Genomic DNA, 19,117 nt, shown 5'->3' with positions numbered 1-19,117 from the left:
AGAGAAAAGGGGTATTTCAGAACAGCTACAGTAAAGCCAGGGTTGAAAGTAGTATTGAGTTTTGGAGAATACACAGCTCTGAAAGAGCCAGTAGGAACAGTACCCAGTTCCAGATGCTTTGCTAGATTATGTTTCTTAAATGTGAAAAGCTTAGATGCAATCCACAAAGTGTAGGCCAAGAACAGACACGTTTCAAGCCTCTGAGGATGCCTCTGTCAATGGCATATAAAACAGTTGCATCTTAATGCCTAGTTTGTGTTTGAGAAATTGTGACTCTGAGAACGATGCTTAGAATCCAAATGTTCTGGCTTGGAAAAGAATGCTCACATGTAAACCTGATCCATAAAAATACCGAGAATGGAAATGACAAGTTCAAGCATTATATAGTATGAGGTGAAAGAGATTTTAAGTTGTGAAAAACTTAACTATCTTCTGTTTGATTCAGGGGAAGGTAAATTCTCTTTTCTTTGCAAACAAGAAACATTGCATCAAAGATACATGGCTCTAAACCACAGAGTGACTTCCAATAACCTGATTTTTTTGCTATGTGCTTGGGTCAAAAAGGGATGGAGATTAGTATAATATCATTAGGCATATTTTTGCTTGTAACTTTGAATTGGAATCTAAATCTTTCTTTCATTAACCCTAAGATTGCCAGGTAACTGAGAAAAAGGAGGGAAAATCTACAAACACTGGGAAACTCTGTATGCCTTTAATTAAACAGCATGGAGTTGAAGTGCTCAAGCACAACTTTCGCTTACATCTGTTCTAAAGCTGCAGCTGCCCAATAAGAGTGGAATAATATAGACCAGGTTTTGTAAAGTTGCTCTTGCAAGATATAGAAAGTGGATACCTCTTTTGCTGTCTTGAAATGGAGGAATTTATTTCCCTGTAAAATATGAGCTTGGCTCAAATTTGGCTTTCTTTCAGAAGTACTTGATTATATATTGAATGTCTCTGATATAACAGATCATTCTAGAGTTTCTCAAAACCTTTTCAAAACTACAAGCATCATGGAAAAACTGAAAGAACTGTCTGGTTTTGTTAACAAATATTGTTTTTGTCCTAAAGATTTGGAGCAGCTTCAAATGCTGAGTGAAAATTACAGGACGCTGAAACCTTGTGAACAGATTACTAAAAACAACTTGAGCAAACTTTGCATTCCCCAAATTCATATTATTATCAACTCTTCTGCCCCTATGCTAGTCTAAAATAGCCATACTATCTATATAGATAAAAATACAGTCTTTCCTACTTAATATGTAAACTGAAAGCTTTTACTGCAGTAAAACAGGATGGGACTGGGGGTAAAAATCTCTGATAGAGAGAATGCTTTATTTCTATTAATGCTAATTAATCTTAATGAAACTAGAAATAATTCACCTGATAGAAAATCCTCTAAAATTGAAAAGCCAAAAGGAAGGAGAGAGTTGGTTCCAGTGTATGTGATAGGCTACAGAAGAAAACAACTTTAAGAAAGGAAAAATTACAGAAAAAATAGTGAGACTACAAAGGCACAATCCATGTAAAAGTGGCATGGAAATTATTGTTATTATCCACTGTCTTGATTTTGGTTTCATACCATACAACACAGTAGAACTGTTTAATGGGAAAACAAAAATCAGAAACATGCATGCATATGCATGTGTATGTACAAACACTGGACAAAAGTTCTGAAAAACTTTCAAACATCTTCACCAAAAAACAATCATCTCTTTTGTTACTCAGGTTATTACTGCACTGGGCAAATCAGTTATCCAGGGCTTCACATTTATTCACTTCAGCTAACATACAAAAATTATAAAACAAATTAATGGGCATATTTTTGAATGCAATGAAAACTTTGGGAGAAATGTTGAGTCTATAATCTCAAGTGCTACACTGAATTAAAGGACAGAGAGATTAAGTGGGAGCAGCATCCAGAGAAATACTGAGATCTCAAAATGCTTTGAAAAGGATGGAATCCATAATAACAGTTATCCTTAATTGATAATAACACTTTACAACTGAGAGGAAATGTGCTAGGAGAGCGGAATTTAAAGGAATGTGCAAATATACAACTAATCATTTCTCTCTGTCTATTCAAAGTCAGATGCCTTCATGCAGGTGGAAACCAGGGATATTGGGAAGGAAAAATGAAGCCTTAAATAATCTCTGAGAAAAGCAGTATCATTTTACAAGATTAGAAAATCCTCAAACCTAGTCTTTAATATTTTGTAATATAAAACATTGTTTTGAAAACAAAGCTTTCACACGGAAGGAAAAACTAAACCGATACAGAATGTTTACTACATTTTAGATCTGCAGTGAATTTTGTTACCGAATTCTGAAGTAAAACCCACATTTCAGTGATATCAATAGAATAAGGGTTCATTTCTTATTTCTTGGTCAAATTCTGTCATAAATAGCAATATTTAATCTAAAATCCTAGTACAGTATAAATCAACCTGTGCTGTTAACCTCTCCTGATACAGAAGGAAATGTTAACTAGGCATTTCTAAACAGCTGGCATATTTCAATCCAGAGGCTCAGAACCTCATGCAACCTTCTGTAGGGAACCTGCTCTAGCAGAGGGTTGGCTACATGATCTCCAGAGGTCCCTTCCAAACCCTGCAATTTGGATTCTGTGAATGTGGCAATTGGCTTAAAAGTGGAACATATTGCTTAATGCAATATTTATTTTTAAAGTATTATTTGAAGAAGGCTCATGAAGCGTCACACAGTACTGAGATGCCTTGCTTCTACCTAGCTGAGTATCTTACACAGATACAAAATTGCTTGAATAGTTTGGCAATAGATATATGCCTGATATTTGGAAAGTTGTTCAGAGCATGTTGATTAACCACATTCTACATTTTCAAGCAAGAACATGTTGGTTTCATTCTAAACACATTCACAGTATTTAATTGATAACTATCCCACATTTACATAGTCCTTAATCTAGAAGGGCTTTGAAGTACTTTGCAAATTATGGAACAACTCATTGTGAGGGAAATCATCTCCCATTTTCTGCACAGAGAAGGAGGGCAAAGGATTTTATCTACATGTGAAATACTGCTTTTCCTCTCTGAAACTCTGAAGAAGCCAGTATACTGCTTCTAAAGGGCCAACTTAGGCAGAGTGTAATTAGAACCTGTATTCTGTTCCAATAATATGCACTTTTGCTGATACTTCGGTTACCTGGGACTTTAGATGCAAGATCTGCTCTGACTTTTATCTCATGTCTCTTCTTCCTTTGCACTCAGTGCTTCTTTTTGCATCTATTTTCTGACTAGGATAGTAGATGAGAACAGTCAGAATTCCCTTAAGCTGACACCAGTAGAGCATAGAACATCTGCCAGATGCACTTCCAGAAAGGTGGGCTCCCCTGAATACAAACAGGGCCATTTTCACACTCACATGTTTTCTGGGAATGCATCTAGAGATACAAAAATGATCTTTGAGTAGAAACTTCCTAGATCCTCCTCTCATATACCTTCTCCAGCTGGATGTTATTGGTTTTCCAGACCAATGGCTGTAACCTTCAAAAAAATGATGGAGCACAAATCTGGCATTATAAAAACTTTCAGACTAAACAGTGTATAGCAGTGTCCCATGGCTTCTGTGAAATCTCATTTTGCACATGCTTGGATTCTCAAGCAATTTGCATTTCCTCTGTTTTTCTCCTCCAGGATGTCAACAGAAGCTGCAAAAATGTCATCTCTTCTGGTGTGTGTTTTAAAAGAAGAGTGTATCACTCTTTTTCCTAGGGTCCAAAAATAATATTCTTTTTGTATATATTCTATTTATCTTGGTGAATTCTTGTATTTCCATTTCCATACCATTCCACATCTTTTTCTTTTAAATTTAACTTTCAAACACAGTTGGAAATTCAGCTCAGTTCAGTTATAAACAAACAATCCGTCATTTTTCATGTAACTAAAACAAAGTAATGCTCACTGAATAAATGCTCCTTTAATCAAGATCTCCATCTTTCTGCAAGTGCGTAGTCTCTTCTGTGTTTACAGCATGCAGTTAACACATACTATTATTTATTCTAAACCTTTTACATCTGAGAACTTCAGATAAGTTAAATTCTAGAGTGTCTTGTTTGCTGCTGATATCTTCGGATGCAGCACAGTCCACTGAAGAAAAAAACCATCTTGCACTCATCTTAAAATATATGTATTTATATACATGTACACACACAGTATACATACAAATGTATACTGCCCAATAGAAGGCTTGACTTCTACAATACACAGAAATACATAGACTACTCCAAAAATAATGCTTCATATTTATTTCTATGAAAACTGCAACAGATACAAAGAGCACAATAACGCTATTTGACAGATAACATTCTCAGCTACCAAATGTTATTTTTCAACAACGACATCATCAATAGCAATGCATTTTTGAAGAAGAGCACGCAGTGCTCATAAACATATTCACCAGTGGAGGTGATCCACTATTGCTATCACCACTACTGAAATGCATCACCCACTGCCTCACTGTGCTCACATCCACTGTTTGATCTTCATAAATGTTCAGCAAGTGGTGATGACTGCCAATGGCTGAAATTGGTAAGAGTCTTTCCATGACTGGGAGCAAATTACTGGGAGTGAAATTTAACTGTTTTAATCCTCTCCTTCTAGAACAAAAACTTCACTTTTAAGGATAGTATGCAAGAAACAAAACAGTATGCAGATCTTGATTACAAGTAAGAAATGAAAGAATTGTAATTCATATCTCAAAGTGAGGAAAATAAAGAATTCTTAAAGAAATTATCCACCTCCCTTCCTTGTACTATCTGGTTGCTACCATGTTTACTTCCCCAGGTTTCTGGACTCACAAAGATACCTTGCCAAACCTAACTCAGACAAAGTACAAGGAGAACACTCTTATTCCTTTCTTTGGAGGAAGGCTGGGACTACCAATATTTGGCACACAGAACTCCGTAAATATTGGGAAGGAGGGAAAGGATGGAGAGGGAATGGAAGAAAAGAGAAAGAGAATAGATGCCTTCAGGATTCCCTATGTTTTTGTTGGCAGAGCTCCTTGTTTGCGGTGCAGGTGTGCAGGAGACCTCCCTGTCGTCACCACAGCAACCTGCCCATCTAATCTGCTGAATATATATTGAAAAAAAAAAAAGAAAAAGAGAGAGAAACAAAAAGAAAATCCATCCACCCCCCTTTTTGCTCCATCCAGGAGCCCAAAAGAAGGATATAGTCTCTAAGCATTCCTTATATTTCCCTAGCCATTTCCCAGGCAACAGCCACCAGGAGTTGGCGGACCCTGTGGAGAGAAAGCCTTGCCTGTCTGGAGCATCGCATCACCAGCTGCAGGCACTTCCCTCCCCCTCCACAGGACTCTCTGCTCCCTTTGCCTGTACTCAGACATGGCCAGCATGTGCAGGCTGGCACACAGCACGCAGGCCTGGGCATCTCATCTGGGCCTTCTCCAGCACAGCAGGGCAGGACATGAGCACACACACTTCATCACCCTTGACTTTGCCTGACCTCCTGTCCCAGATTGGCACCTGGAGAGTATGACAGAACATTTCAAAACAATCATCACCCCTGCATTTATTCTGAAGTGATCCCACATCCCTTCTATTGTGGCTGTTTCATTGTTCACTGTTGCCAATAACAGGACCTAACTTTGTAAAGTTCAATCTCCCATAGGAAAAATCTAAAAAGTTTTACATTGCATGGTAATTGTGGAGCTCATATGATCGAGCAGCCAGAGACTATAGCCATAAATTCTTCTGAAATGCCAGATGGAGACTCAGCATCAGTATTTGAGAGAGGTTATAAGAAGAGGGTTTTGGAAACCTTTGAAGATACTTAAGTCTACAGTCACCTTGCAGATGAGCTGTGCCGCTAGAATTGTGTTTATCTGGTAGAGAAAGGGCTGGTGAGAGAATTCTCCTTATCAAAGCTGGTAGTTTAAAAAGCAAACCCGTGCAGTTTCAGTTATGACAGCTGTTTCTGGGATGTGAAGAGGTTTTTTAGAACTGTGGGCTCTCTATCCCTTGTATCCAGCAGTGAAAGCTCTCATTTGTCTTCCCACCATCGTGTTGATGCAGCTGGGTTTGACACTGCTTACCTCAGCACTTTTTTTGTTAAAAGGCAGAAAGCTTACTTATGATCCCAGCCTTTTCCTATCAAATGACACTCAGCTAGTGGTTTTGGTGACTTATTTACTGGCACTAGTCCAGCAAAAACAAAAATGGACATTCACAACTAATAAATCCTTTAGCCCAGATAGCTTCAGCTACATTGGTATGGTTACATCAAATTGTCCAGACTGATATCAGCACTCCCTGGGAAGCTGAATCTTGCAATTGCAGGGGGATGCTTCTTTCTATTGTGTCCTATATGCTTTCACACAGGCTGTACTTTGATCTTGCGGCATACTTTACATTTATATGCACAGTGCAAGAAAGAGAAAGTATGCCTTAAAAAAGAAGTTATTTTCTTCCTTCTTGCTTGTTGGATATATTTGGATAAGTGCAGTATAAACTATATAGTGTAAGGGTATAAATAGCCTATGTAGCACAACAACATAAACTCCACAGGAGTGACTAGACAGATGGGAAGAAAGTTTTCATCTTTCTCAGCAGCACTGAGGAACACTATTTTACTGCAGACAAAGGGTCAAAAAAGTTTAGCAGCTATAAAAAGTTTAATGTAACTGTATGCTGTGCACTGCTGCATACCATCTGAGGTCACCCCATCCATAACACTATAGGAAGTGAAAGCATTCCTCCAGAGCACTGGTGATAACATTGTTTAGCATTGCATTCATCTTTCTGATCACTGCAGCTTCCTTATAGAGCCAAAATACAGCATAACTATTTGTTGAAGGGCTCTGCTTTCCAAATACATAACATAGCTCCCTGTAAAAACTTTTTACACTGTAATTCAGAAGGAATAATTTTGAGCAATTGCTTCTACAGCAATTTCCTATTAAATCTGAAAAGTGATTCATTTAAAAATGCACTGGAGAACTCAGAGTTTGCTAGACTAGGATGAAGGACTCCATCATATGTGCCTTGCTTTAAGATCAGGAGCTGAACTCTTTTTTGTGATATTTCATCAGAAAGTAACTAATGGATCATCCTAGCTTTTTTGCTTTCCATCACGATTTACCACTTCCTTATCCTTTTTACTTTAGCAGTGACAAGGAAAAAAAGCAAGATTACCCTGTATAGAGGTTAAATACTATGTAATGCTGTGGTCTTCAAGTTCTCTCTAAAAAAAAAAAAAAAAAAAAAAAAAGCTAGTAATGCATTGTTGCACAGAGAACGTCTACCTTACAGTTGTAGCATATGCCCGTTGAAGGACAAAGTCTACAGTTAGATCTGCTACCACACAGAGATATCTAGGAAAGATCAAGACATCTAGGAAAATGGTGGGAAGAAAAAATGAGGGAACTGTTTGGTACTAAACTATCATCTAGAACAGCTGTGTGGGAGGTATGTACATGCACTCTCTCTCTGACACATTTTGTTAATGAAACATGCTTGATAAAGCATGCACTCTGCCACTCTATGACATCCACTTACATGAAAGAGTTAAGAAAAAAAAAGTTATCATGAAAAGAATGATGGTTCTGCAGTTAAGCCTGGCAGCCAGGAGACCACAATTCAGTGCCAATAGCTGTCACATGTTCCCTGCATGACCCTGGGCACGTCAAATCATTTAATCTTGTATTGACTCAATTTCTCATCAGTAAAGTAGGAACTATTCTAATCCAGACTGTATTTGTTTTCTCTTTGAGACTATAAATTCAGCCTTTTGTTTACTCAGACTCCTGGACAATGATTCATGCTCAAATATATGCATAGTGCAGTATAGCTTAGAATTCTAATTTACAGCAGGATCACAGAATCACAGAATTATAGGAGCTGGAAGGGACTTCTAGAGACCATCTGCCAAAGCAAGCTCCTTAGACCAGGATGCACAGGTAGGAGTCCAGGTGGGTCTTGAATGCCTCTGGTGAAGAAGACTCCACAACCCCTCTATGCAGTCTGTTCCAGTGCTCCATCTCCCCAATTGTGAAGTTCTTACACACATTTGTGCAGAACTTCCTATGCTTCAGTTTGTGGCCATTGCCCCTTGTTCCATTGCCACATATCACCAGAAATAGTCTGGCCTTATTCCCTTGCATCCCACACCTTAGATATTTATAGACATTGATCAGATTCCCTCTGAGTCTTCTTTTCTCAAGGCTGAACAGACCCACGTTGCTCAACCTTTCCTCCTAAGAGAAGTGCTCCAGGCTCTTCATCTTTGTGCACATCCACAGTACTCTTTCCAGAAGATTCCTGTCTTTTTTGTACCAAGGAGCCCAGAACTGGACACAGTACTACAGGTGAAGCCTCACCAGGGCAGAGTACAGGAGGAGGATTATCTCCATAGACCTGCTGGCCATGCTCTTTTTAATGCACCCCATGATAACATTGGCCTTCCTGGTCACCAGGGCATACTACTGGCTCATGAACAACCTGTTGTCCACCAGAACCCCCAGTTCCCTCTCCACAGAGCTCCTTTCCATCAGGTCATCCCCCTGTACTGGTGCATGTGGTTATTCCTCCCTAGGTGCAAGACTGTACACTTGCTCTTGTTAAAACTCATCAGGCTCTTCTCTGCACAACTCTCCAGTCTGTCCAGGTCTCATTGAATAGCCTACTGGTGTGTCAGCCATTCCTACCAGCTTCATATCATGAGCAAACTTGCAGAGGGTGGATACTATCCCCTCATCAAAATCATTGATGAATATGTTGAACACAAGACCAGGCCCAGCACCAACCCCTGAGGAATACCACTAAATACAGGCCTCCAACTGACTCTGTGCTGCCAGTCACAACCCTCTGAGCTCTGCCAGACAGCCAGTTCTCAACCCACCTCACCATCTACTCAACTATTCCATACTTCCTCAGTATTGTTACAAGGATGTTGTGGGACACAGTGTCAAACGCCTTGCTGAAATCAAGGCAGACTACGTCCACTGTTCTCCCCAGTCCACCTAGCCAGTTATGACATCATAGAAGATTACGAACCAGGTTGGTTGAGTTTGACCTTCCCCTGGTGAACCCATGCTGACTACTCCTGATAACCTTCTTCTCTTCCAATTGCCTGGAGATGGCAACTAGAACAAGTTGTTCCATCACCTTCCCAGGGATGGAGGTGAGGCTGATTGCCTGTAGTTTCTTCCTTCTTGCCCTTTTTGAAGACCAGAGTGACACTGGCTATGCTCCAGTCTTCAGGCACCTCTCCCATTCTCCAAGACCTCTCAAAGATGATAAAGAGTGGTTCAGAAATCACCTCTGCCAGTTCCCTCAGCACGTGTAGATGTATCCCACCAAGGCACATTGATGTTGCCTAGATGCCCTCAGACCATCTCCTCCCTCACCAAAAGGGAGCCTTTTGTTCCCCAGACTCTCTCACTTACCTCCAGGGTCCAAGATTCCCAAGAGGGAGTCTTTGCAATGAAGACAGAAGAAAAGAAGTCATTCAGTATCTCTGCTTTCTTGGCATCCCCCACTACAAGAACACCCTCCTCATTTAGTAGGGGACCTATATTTTCCCTAGTCTTCCTTTTACTAGTGATGTACTTTGAAAAGTCTTTCTTATTATTCTTTATCTCCTTTGCCAGATTCAATTCCAGTTTGGCTTTAGCCTTCCTTGTTGCATCCTTGAAGGCCCTAACAACATTTCTATATTCTTCCCAAGTGGTCAGACCCTTTTTCCACATTCCATGGACCTACCTCTCCCCTTTGAGTTTACGCATGAGGTCCTTGCTCATCCACACAGGTCTTCTGCCACCCTTTCCTGATTTCTTACTCATAGGGATGCACTGATCCTGAGCTTGGAGGAAGTGCTATTTAAATGAAGACCGGCTCTCACAGGCCCCCTTACCTTCTAACACCCTACTCCACAGAATAGCTCCAAAGTAGGTCCTGGGAGAGATCACGTTGGCTCTCCTTAAGTCCAGCAATCCTACTTTTTGGTTTGCTTCTTCTACTCAAGATCTTGAACTCCACCATCTCGTGATCACTACATCCCAAGCTGCCCCCAACCTTCACTTCCCTAACAAGCCCATCCTTATTAGTAAGAACAAGGTGCAGTCACACCCCACCCCTTATCAGTTCCTCCACCGCCTGAATCAGTAAGTTATCTTCAACACATTGCAGGAACCATCTGGAGTACATGTGCCTGGCTATGCTGCTTACTCAACAAATATCTGGATAATTGAAGTCCCCTGTAAGAACCAATGCCTGGGATTGCGAGGCTACTTCCAGCTGCCTGCAGAAGGCCTCATCAACTTCCTCATCCTGATCAGGGGGCCTATAATACACACCCACAACAGTGTCATCCATTCTAGCCTGTCCCTTAATTTTCACCCACAAGCTCTCCTTTGGTACATCACCATTCCCCCAGGTGGAGGTTGATACATTCTAGCTGCTCTCTCACATAAGGAATAACTCTACCACACCGCCTTGCCAGCCTGTCTTTATGAAAAGAAAAAAGGGATATTTATACAGGAATATAAAAAAGGAATATTTATATAGGACAAATATTTCAAAATTTAGAAGCAGGATAATTGTGATATGCTCAGCAGAAAACACACACTGCCCTGCAATGAAAAATATAGAAATTTGAGAAAGACTCTTCCATATTGTACAGCTAAAATGATAACAACTTATGCAATATTCAGGAATTTTAAAAATTTAAGTAAAAGTATGAATTTATGAAGAAGTAGAGTTACAAGAGTCTAAAACAGATCCATAGTGCATTATTTATTATTATTTCTCATCAATTATTTTCTTAAACTTGTTAAACTTTCTTTCTTCTGCCAAACCAGGTTCCCCGCAACATTTCAGTTGTCTTCAGGAGTCACATCCTGCAGGTAAATTAGAAACTTTTTTCATCTAAGAAAAGCAAATGTACTGATGTTATATTTAGGAATGGAAAGACATGATTTCAGCTCTAGCAATGTTGTATATAAACTGGTTCTCAAAGCAGATCTCTGTTCTCGTGGGATCACAAACACCTTGTGTTTCTCCTAACCAGAGACATGAATTTCTAGTGCAAGAGATTGAGTTTTCCTAAAAGAATTTGAAAAAAAATGATCAGAGGTGCTCTTTAACACGTTCTTCTGTAGAAACATCAGTGTGTTTGATGACCATTACAAATGCCTTTGCCTTCTCAAAAAACATACCATACTTTCAGTATCTGACTCTGCTGTAGAAATATCAATTTGTATCTTTATTTTGCTGGCTATAGTAGGCCTATATAGCTGTCATGAAGAAAAGGTTCCACCTTCCCATTTCTTTATTATTCATTACATGGAAGAGCACAGATTCAAATAACTCTTTACTGTTAAAAGATAAAAGAAGTGATGATTTCTGTTACACTGACAGTACTCCATCCAGAAAAGGGAAAAAAATCTGTCACCGAGCATTCACTTGTTATCAGCTGTACTCAATTAGCCAAGGAGAAACCTGTTTAACAGCCACATCAGTATTCAGCAAAGAGCTCATAGACTATAAGTTCCATGGAGATCATTGGGTTGACCCGAGGTTGATCCCTTGAATTTCAGACTAAAGTGTGTAGGAGGTCTGAAAAGTGCTAAAAACCAGCTGCAAAGGAGATATTAGCCACATATAAGAGAGGTTCCAGATGCTTCCGAAGTAATTGGTACTGAAACACAGCTCCTTCTAGCACCTTGACTGCTGGTGCTAAACTGGATGTTCAAGGGAAAGATTCTCTCCACCCATCATGCTACTGATGCCACTTGGAGTAAGTGGATTGCGTTGATTACACAACAAGCTCAGATGGGACACCTCAGTCGTCCAGGAATCTTAGAAGTGATCATGGACTGGCCCAAAAGCAAAAAGTTTGGACATCACCAGGAGAAGAGATATCACATGATAAAGAGGCCCCACCATACAATGAATTACCAGAAAATGATAAGAAATATGCCCTGTTCACTGATGGATCATGTCACGCCATAGGGAAGCATTGCATTTGGAATACTGCTGTGTGGAGCCCTCCATGACAAGTTACAGAGGCTCTGAGGAAAAGGAGAATCAATCCAATTTGCAGAGGTAAAGGCTGTCCAGCTGGCCCTTGTACATTATGCTGGGAAGAAATATCTTTTAAATCTAGGTATACTAACATGAGCCATTGCATCTCTGCTCCTAAATAAATTACTGCACCTAAATAAGTATTGACACAATACTCAGCCAAGAATCATAATTCTGAGCCTGAAATCATTGGAGGTCAGTGAAATGACTGCACTGCCTGGAAGCTGTTTGCTAGCTATCATAGGTAGATGGTGCTGCATTTTGTCTTCAAATGCTTATTCAGCAAAAAGATAGCTGCTTTGTGAAGCAGGGGAAGAATTTAAAGAGTGTAAAATGAAAAAAAAAAAGCAGTATCAAACAAGAAAATGAGACACTACTTTATATATGCAACTTTCTTATCATTTTCTCCTGAAAAATAATTATTGACATAAGATAAAAAGTTGTATGTATTAATATATATACTAATGCATATATTAATGTAACTATAAGTGCACAAATACTGACTTAAGCAGCTTCCCAGAAGCAAAATCCTTCTCCAGCATGTGGAGTACAAATAGTACTTGTCCAATTTTCTAGGGGAATAGAGGAATTTTTTTTCCCATGATAAGTGTCCAGAATAACTATAGAAAAACTCAGTGCTTAAGGTTTCCTTTTTTATTTTATTTTTTATTTTCTTTTAAGTCTACAGGGATAGACAACCATTTTAGAGATGAAATTCTCTAGCTAATACTAAAGAATATCACATAGTTCCTTACCCTCTCTCCCACAACAAATCTCTGCCGAAATGTACCTGCATTATGTTTCTCAATCACTTTTCACAGTGGGATACTGTACCAACTTGTAGTTAAGGAATGACTTGGACTCAGGGAGACTCAAATGTAGTTCTTGGTCCTATGCCATAGAATTCTTGTGTAGTCCTGGATGCATTTCTTATCTCTGTGCATCTTAGTCATTTGTTTGTACTAGAGGTGTGTAACAGACTTAATCTCACAAAATTATTCTTTTATTGTTAAACTGTAAAGACATCAGGAAAAGAATTTCACTGTTTGTTTGGATGACTAGCAAAACAGGGTCATGATCTTAGTCAAGACTGCTGGAAAACACTGCAGTCATTGTTGGTATTGTTATTATTATCATCATTACTATTGCTGATATGATGGCACAGCTATTCTATTAGACACTACAGAAGTTGTCACTTTTACTGTGGAGATACAGCTGCTTCATCCAACAATTGCTCTGATTGTATCAGATAAGGTCTTAAGCTCACTTGATCCTGTCCATGCCACTGAGGTAAACATGGTTAAATGTTTACCTCAGGTAATCATGGTTAAATGCTAGGAAACCTGTGTAGCATATTTGATACTTGCTAGGAAATACAATTAAAAATACTGTAGGGAATCCTTACAAAACTTCTAAAGTCTTGCAGCAGACTATACAGACATGAACTACATTTTCTCTTAAAAGATGTATTAAATATTTCACTTCCCATTTTAACTTTTCTTTTACTTGACAGTCTCACTAATGGAAATGAAATAGACTGCAGAGCTTAGAATTTCTGCTTTTGAACTTGATCCATGAAATAGTGTGGTTAATCCATATAGGTACGTCAAAAACAGCAAAAGACAATGACAGGTTGGCAAGATGCTGCAAAGTTAGCAATCTATTCAACTTCCAGACTGAAAACAGCCATAGGGGGAATTTCTGGATAACTGATATCATAACATATATCATACAGAGTCCTAATGTATATCTCTATGAAATCAATGGAAACATTAGATCTTGGGCTTCCTGTCAAAGGACTCTAAATAAGACACAATAGTAGTTTCTAGTTTAAATAATTGTTTTCCATCTCAGGACATAGTAGAGAAAAGGTGGAAGTAAGATATTGGAGCCATACAGTGTAAGACAAAAGTAATTCTTAAACAAAATTCCACATTAACTTATACAAGCAGTTTAACAGTATTAACAGCATATTGACATAAACAAACAGGTAATGAAGGATACTCAGAAGGTGCTGTTACTGAAATCCTTCCTTGGTTTGGTCTTTACTGCTAAGATTATCCCTTGAGAATCCCAGACCCTGTCAGTAAGAGAAGTAAGAGAGAGTCTGGAGAAAGGAAGGCTTGCCATTCACTGGAGATGATCTGGTTAGAGATCATCTGGGCAAACTTAACACACACAAAATCCACAGGCACTGATAAGTCTACCCACAAGATCTGAAAGAGCTGGCAGAAGTGATTGCCAAACCACTCTCTACTCTCAGGTTATCAGGATTACTGAACACGGATTCATCAAGTCAAAGTCATGCTTGAGCATCCTTGTGATGCCATCTAGCCTTCTATGATGCCATGACTGGCTGAGTAGATGAGGGGAGGGCAGTGGATGTTGACCAAATTAACTGTAGAAATTAAAACATTTATTCTGTCATACTGGTCAGAGAATCAGGCTGTGGGAGGGAGGGTAAGTGAATACTTGAAATGAGATTAAAACAAAAAAAGCACTCAATTTTCCCAGTTTTTCAAATATATGAGCAACATTCTTATCAGAATCTGCAAAATATGATCTGGAGCTAACTAACGGCCCAAACTGACACAACTTTTAAACAAAGGCCTCAAATCTAACCTCCTCTGTTGTCCAGGCACAGCATGGAGTATTTCATTCAAAAAAGTTTTGCCTCTAATTGTTGTGGACCTTTTTTCTTTAATGTAAATTAAGATCTTGTTCAAATTCAACAAGAAAATTTGTGCTTTATTTTGTAACTTAATTACATCTCTTGCCCCCTGTCTCTTTTCTTGCTTTGTGATTAGTTATGCTTCTAACCATTCACCAGAAGTAGAATTAATATAATATCTTAAAATGATAAAATACAAAATGTGTGTGGGTTGTACTAAAAGTGTATGTCTTCCTTTCTTCAGACTCTTTCTCTTATTGACAGAGTCTTTTGAAGGGAAAATCTTAGCAGTAAAGACAGAAGCAAAGACCACCCTCTGAGTATCCTTCATTATCAGGGCACCGTCATCATACAGACAAAATACAAAAAAGATGTGGGTTCTACTAAAATAACCCACACCAACAGGGATATTAATTAATTAGATGTAAACATGAACACCAGTAAATCACCGCAGAGTAAAACAGAAAAGCTGTGTAATCTCACCTGCACTTTGTAATAGTATATGCTATTAAAATTGTAGGAGACATTCCACAGGCAAGTTTATACATTCTTGATTTGCTTGATATTACTTCTTGAATTATTACTGTGCTATACATGCATTATTTTCACGCAGGAGCAAGAATGTAATAGGTAAAAAAAACCAACAAACACAAGACTTCAGTCATCTCAGTCTTCCATTAAAACAGTATACAAGTCAAATGAAAACAAATTTTTTTCCTGAAGGTTAGTGACATAATACTTCTGTTTCACCACATATTCCCTGGAATTGTTCATCTGAAAAGCAGATTGCTAATATCTCTCATGCAAGAGAATTCACAACCCGTGCTCTCCTCTGAGCATATGACATTTGGAAAGCAGCTCAGATTACTAAATTTAAAGTTTACATTTGGCAGGTTCTGCAAGGCTCAAGTTTGGCAAGCATTCTGTAATAAACAAAATGGCATTATTTTTCATCATATTTAAAAATATAATTCCCTGAAGATTAAAAGATGCTTTGGGGAAAGAGGCTATTAGAGGCTATTTGTTCCTTTTTTTTTTTTTTTTGGTAGGAGAATACTCAATTTATACAAACAAGTTCTGCTTTAATGAGAGTGGCAGCAACACTTGTTTTTTGACTCTTGCTTTAATTGTTTGCAACTCCCTTTGCTAGAAGTGCTAAAAAGAAAATTCCAAAGAACTCAAAGAAAAGGGCCTAGTCAGTTTCTTTGCTTTGAGTAGGAGCCTTTCCAGACAGACTCTGCAGAGCTGTCCACAGGGGAGCCAGTTGTCGAGCTATTATTACTTGAATGGTTTTCAGCTACAATGTGTTCCCAAGGTTAACAAGACAGTTCAGCTAAAAATAACCTTATATACAAAGTGGGGCTAGGGGGAATTCAATATTATAAAAAAAAACTAACAAAAACTTCAAGGACTGGCTTGTACTGGGAATGCCTAGGACATCCAAAGTTAAGATTAGAACTTCACCTCCAATAAAACCATTTTGAAAGACAAATAAAAGCACAGTAGGACAATTTAAGGAGAATGTAGCTATTGTATCTTGATTTCCTGGCTTCAGCCACCCTTTATCGTACCCTTAATGCTCCTAAGCTGAACTATTAAGGGCAGGATGGAATGGAACAGCTACTTTGTGTATATACAAAATTTAATTTATTTTATATACAAAATTATTCACTTCATATGAATAATTCCAAAAGTCCATGCAAGAAAAGCTTCAGTGTTCATGTACAAAGATACAGTTGGGACAGATGGGACTTCTACAGTCGGCATAAATGCTTTCTTCAGCCAATGGTATATTACACCTGATTCTAGGTTTAAGGGACTTTTATAGGTTTTCAAAACTGAAAAGGGCAAGTGGTTTTTAACTCTTCACTGCACATGCAGCAAGTACACTCTCAACATAAGGGCGTGTCACATCAAACTCTTCAGACATAGTTCAGATGCACTCGCTTCTGCTAGAATGAGATTTTTCCTAAGTCTTCCGTTCTCAGCAATGTTAACAACAAATTCTCTGTGAAACACACCCTAGCCCAAAATATATTAGTTCAAGGGAATGTTAAAATTAGGTCTCCTACATATACATTTTCTGTGGTTTCTGTTGTTACTCTCTAAATAAGCTCTCATTAAGGTTTAAGCAAAATTTCCCTGTATATTTAGGGCAAGGGCATTTTTTCATATGAAGTTGTTTAATCACAGATCCAAAAGTTTAGGTTAGATCCAAAAAGACATGAGTCTAATATGGATACTGCCTGTCATCGTGGCTTAGACAAGAATGAAGGGCAAGATCTTGAGCATAAAGGCAACTCCTGAGCTTGCAGTGAGAGTCCTCAGACAGTACTTACAGTGCAGATATGATCTCCTTAGTAAACGTTTGTTCATTGCAGTGGTTTGCTTTGCAGCACATGATGAAATTACTTTGCAAACATATCCATAAAACCAGAACATATATTCTTCCCCATAGAATCTATGCCTTTTACTCCACTGCAGGTGGTAACAAATTTTGTTTAGCAAAATTTGAGAAATATTAAGTTGAATAATAATGATACTATCTTATTTCAAGTGCCACAAATAAGCAGTGCCATTGTTTTTGGTAGAAAGAACTGTGAATCCAGCAGCCTGCAATTATTTAGGCATCCAGAGTGTATCACTCAAAAGTAAGGCTCAGGATCTCAGTAAATATAGTGTTAGCCATAACCACACTACATCATGGTTTCCTCTGTAGCAAATACATATGAGACTGAACATCCTACTCTGCTCTTCTAGTCTGCTTCATTTAACACATCACAAAGGCCATCTAACTTTTTAATCTTTGTAGATACTTTATCCCTTGTATAAAGCACTTCCCAGCACTTTCTTCATGCATGTGTGCATTCTGCTTCGTCTCTGTGCAGCCAAGTTACAGAACACTATCTCAGGTCTGTTGCTGGGTTGTCTACAGATGTTATCCTTTCAGAATCATGGCTCCCTCTCTCCCCTAGCAGTACCTTTCTCTATGCTATCCTACCACAGAAGCATAGAACGTCTTGGGTTGAAATGGACCTTAAAGATCATTCAGTTCCAACCCCCTGCCATGAGCAGGGTTGCCACTCAGAGATCAGGCTGTTCAGGATCCCAATGAACCCAGCCTTCAATGCCTCCAGGAATGGGCCATCCACAGCTTCTCTGAACAGTATATGCTAGTGCCTCATCACAAAATATACCTTTGACATCTAATCTAAATCTCCCCTCTATTTGTTTATAACCATTCTCCCTTTTCCTATCACTACCTGCTTATCTAAAAAGTAACTTTCCATCTTTTTATAAGCTCCCTTTTCATACTGGAAGGCTGCAATTAAGTTTTCCCAGAGCCTTCTCTTGTCCAAACTGAACAAGCCCAGCTCCCTTCACTTTTCTTCATAAGGGAAGTGCTCCAGCCTATTGATCATCTTCATGGCCCTCTTCTGGACCCACTTCAACAGCTCCACATCTTGTGCTGACAGCCGCAGGCCTGGCTGCATTAGTCCAGATGGGGCTTTGCAAGAGCACAGAAGAGGAGAACAGTCACTTCTTGCCCTACTGGCCACCTCTCATTTGATGTAGCCCAAATTACGGTTGGACTTCCAGGATGCTAGTGTACACTGTTGGCTCATGTTATGTTTTTGGTCCACCAGAACTCCTGGGATTGCCCCGATCCAGATGTGGCTCTTTGCAGTTGGCCTTGTTGAACATCATTATATTCACATGGGCCCACTTCAAGCCTTCAGGGGTCCTCTGGATGGCATCCCTTTTATTTTTTCAACTGCACCACTCAGCTCAGTGTCACCTGCAAACTTGCTGAGGATTCACTCAATTCCACTGTCATTGATAAAGTCATTGATAAAGACTGCTGGTGAAGACTGGGGCAAAGGAGTTCATGAGTACCTCAGCCTTCTCCATGTCTTACTGCCATTTCTCCTTTCTCATTTATAAGAGAGAGAAGACTCTCCTTAGTCTGTCTCTTCTGACCAATACGTCTAAAGAGTCCCTTCTTATTATTTTTTACATCCCTTGCCAAGTTAATTTCCATCTCTTCCTTGGTTTTACTCTGCAGATCCAGACAGCATCTCTATATTTTTCCCACTATCTTCCCCTGCTCTTGGTTGCTCATGTTCTCTAGGGTCTACCTATGTCCCTGTGGGGTTGTCCCGGCACTGCTCTCGGTCCTGTCCATGCCTTCTCAGCAGCTTTTACAAGGGCCTGGGTCTCCTGGCAGCTTCAGGTATCTCTCTCCAGGTCCTGGGGCCTCAGCGATATCAGAATTCCCCTGCACATTGTGATCTCCTGCTCTGCTGCAGAACATGCCTGCACTGGAGCTGATTGCTTTGTAGAATGACTACTAAGATGTAATCCAC

At 39.2% G+C, this 19,117-nt stretch overlaps 2 long non-coding RNA genes across 3 annotated transcripts in view; one reads left to right on the top strand and one right to left on the bottom strand.

Moving 5' to 3' along the window:
- Positions 1-8,973, bottom strand: part of LOC149913025 (uncharacterized) — a 21,624-nt gene extending 12,651 nt beyond the window's left edge. The window contains exon 1 of the long non-coding RNA XR_016461876.1: positions 8,895-8,973. This is a non-coding gene — a long non-coding RNA (uncharacterized LOC149913025). The remainder of the gene's footprint in view (positions 1-8,894) is intronic.
- On the top strand, positions 7,279-19,117 carry LOC149913024 (uncharacterized). Of its 2 annotated transcripts, none has more exons than XR_016461874.1 (3): positions 7,279-9,176; positions 10,855-10,899; positions 12,008-19,117. It is a non-coding gene; the product is annotated as an uncharacterized LOC149913024 (long non-coding RNA). The 2 variants fall into 2 exon arrangements; XR_016461875.1 differs by having other exon boundaries at positions 9,088-9,176; positions 11,593-19,117.

This window comes from Phasianus colchicus, chromosome Z (genome assembly GCF_987193195.1).
Source record: "Phasianus colchicus chromosome Z, bPhaCol1.hap1.1, whole genome shotgun sequence".
Classification (NCBI taxonomy): domain Eukaryota; kingdom Metazoa; phylum Chordata; class Aves; order Galliformes; family Phasianidae; genus Phasianus; species Phasianus colchicus.
Note: the sequence above shows the minus strand (reverse complement) of the source record. Positions and strands in the feature narration are given on the sequence as shown.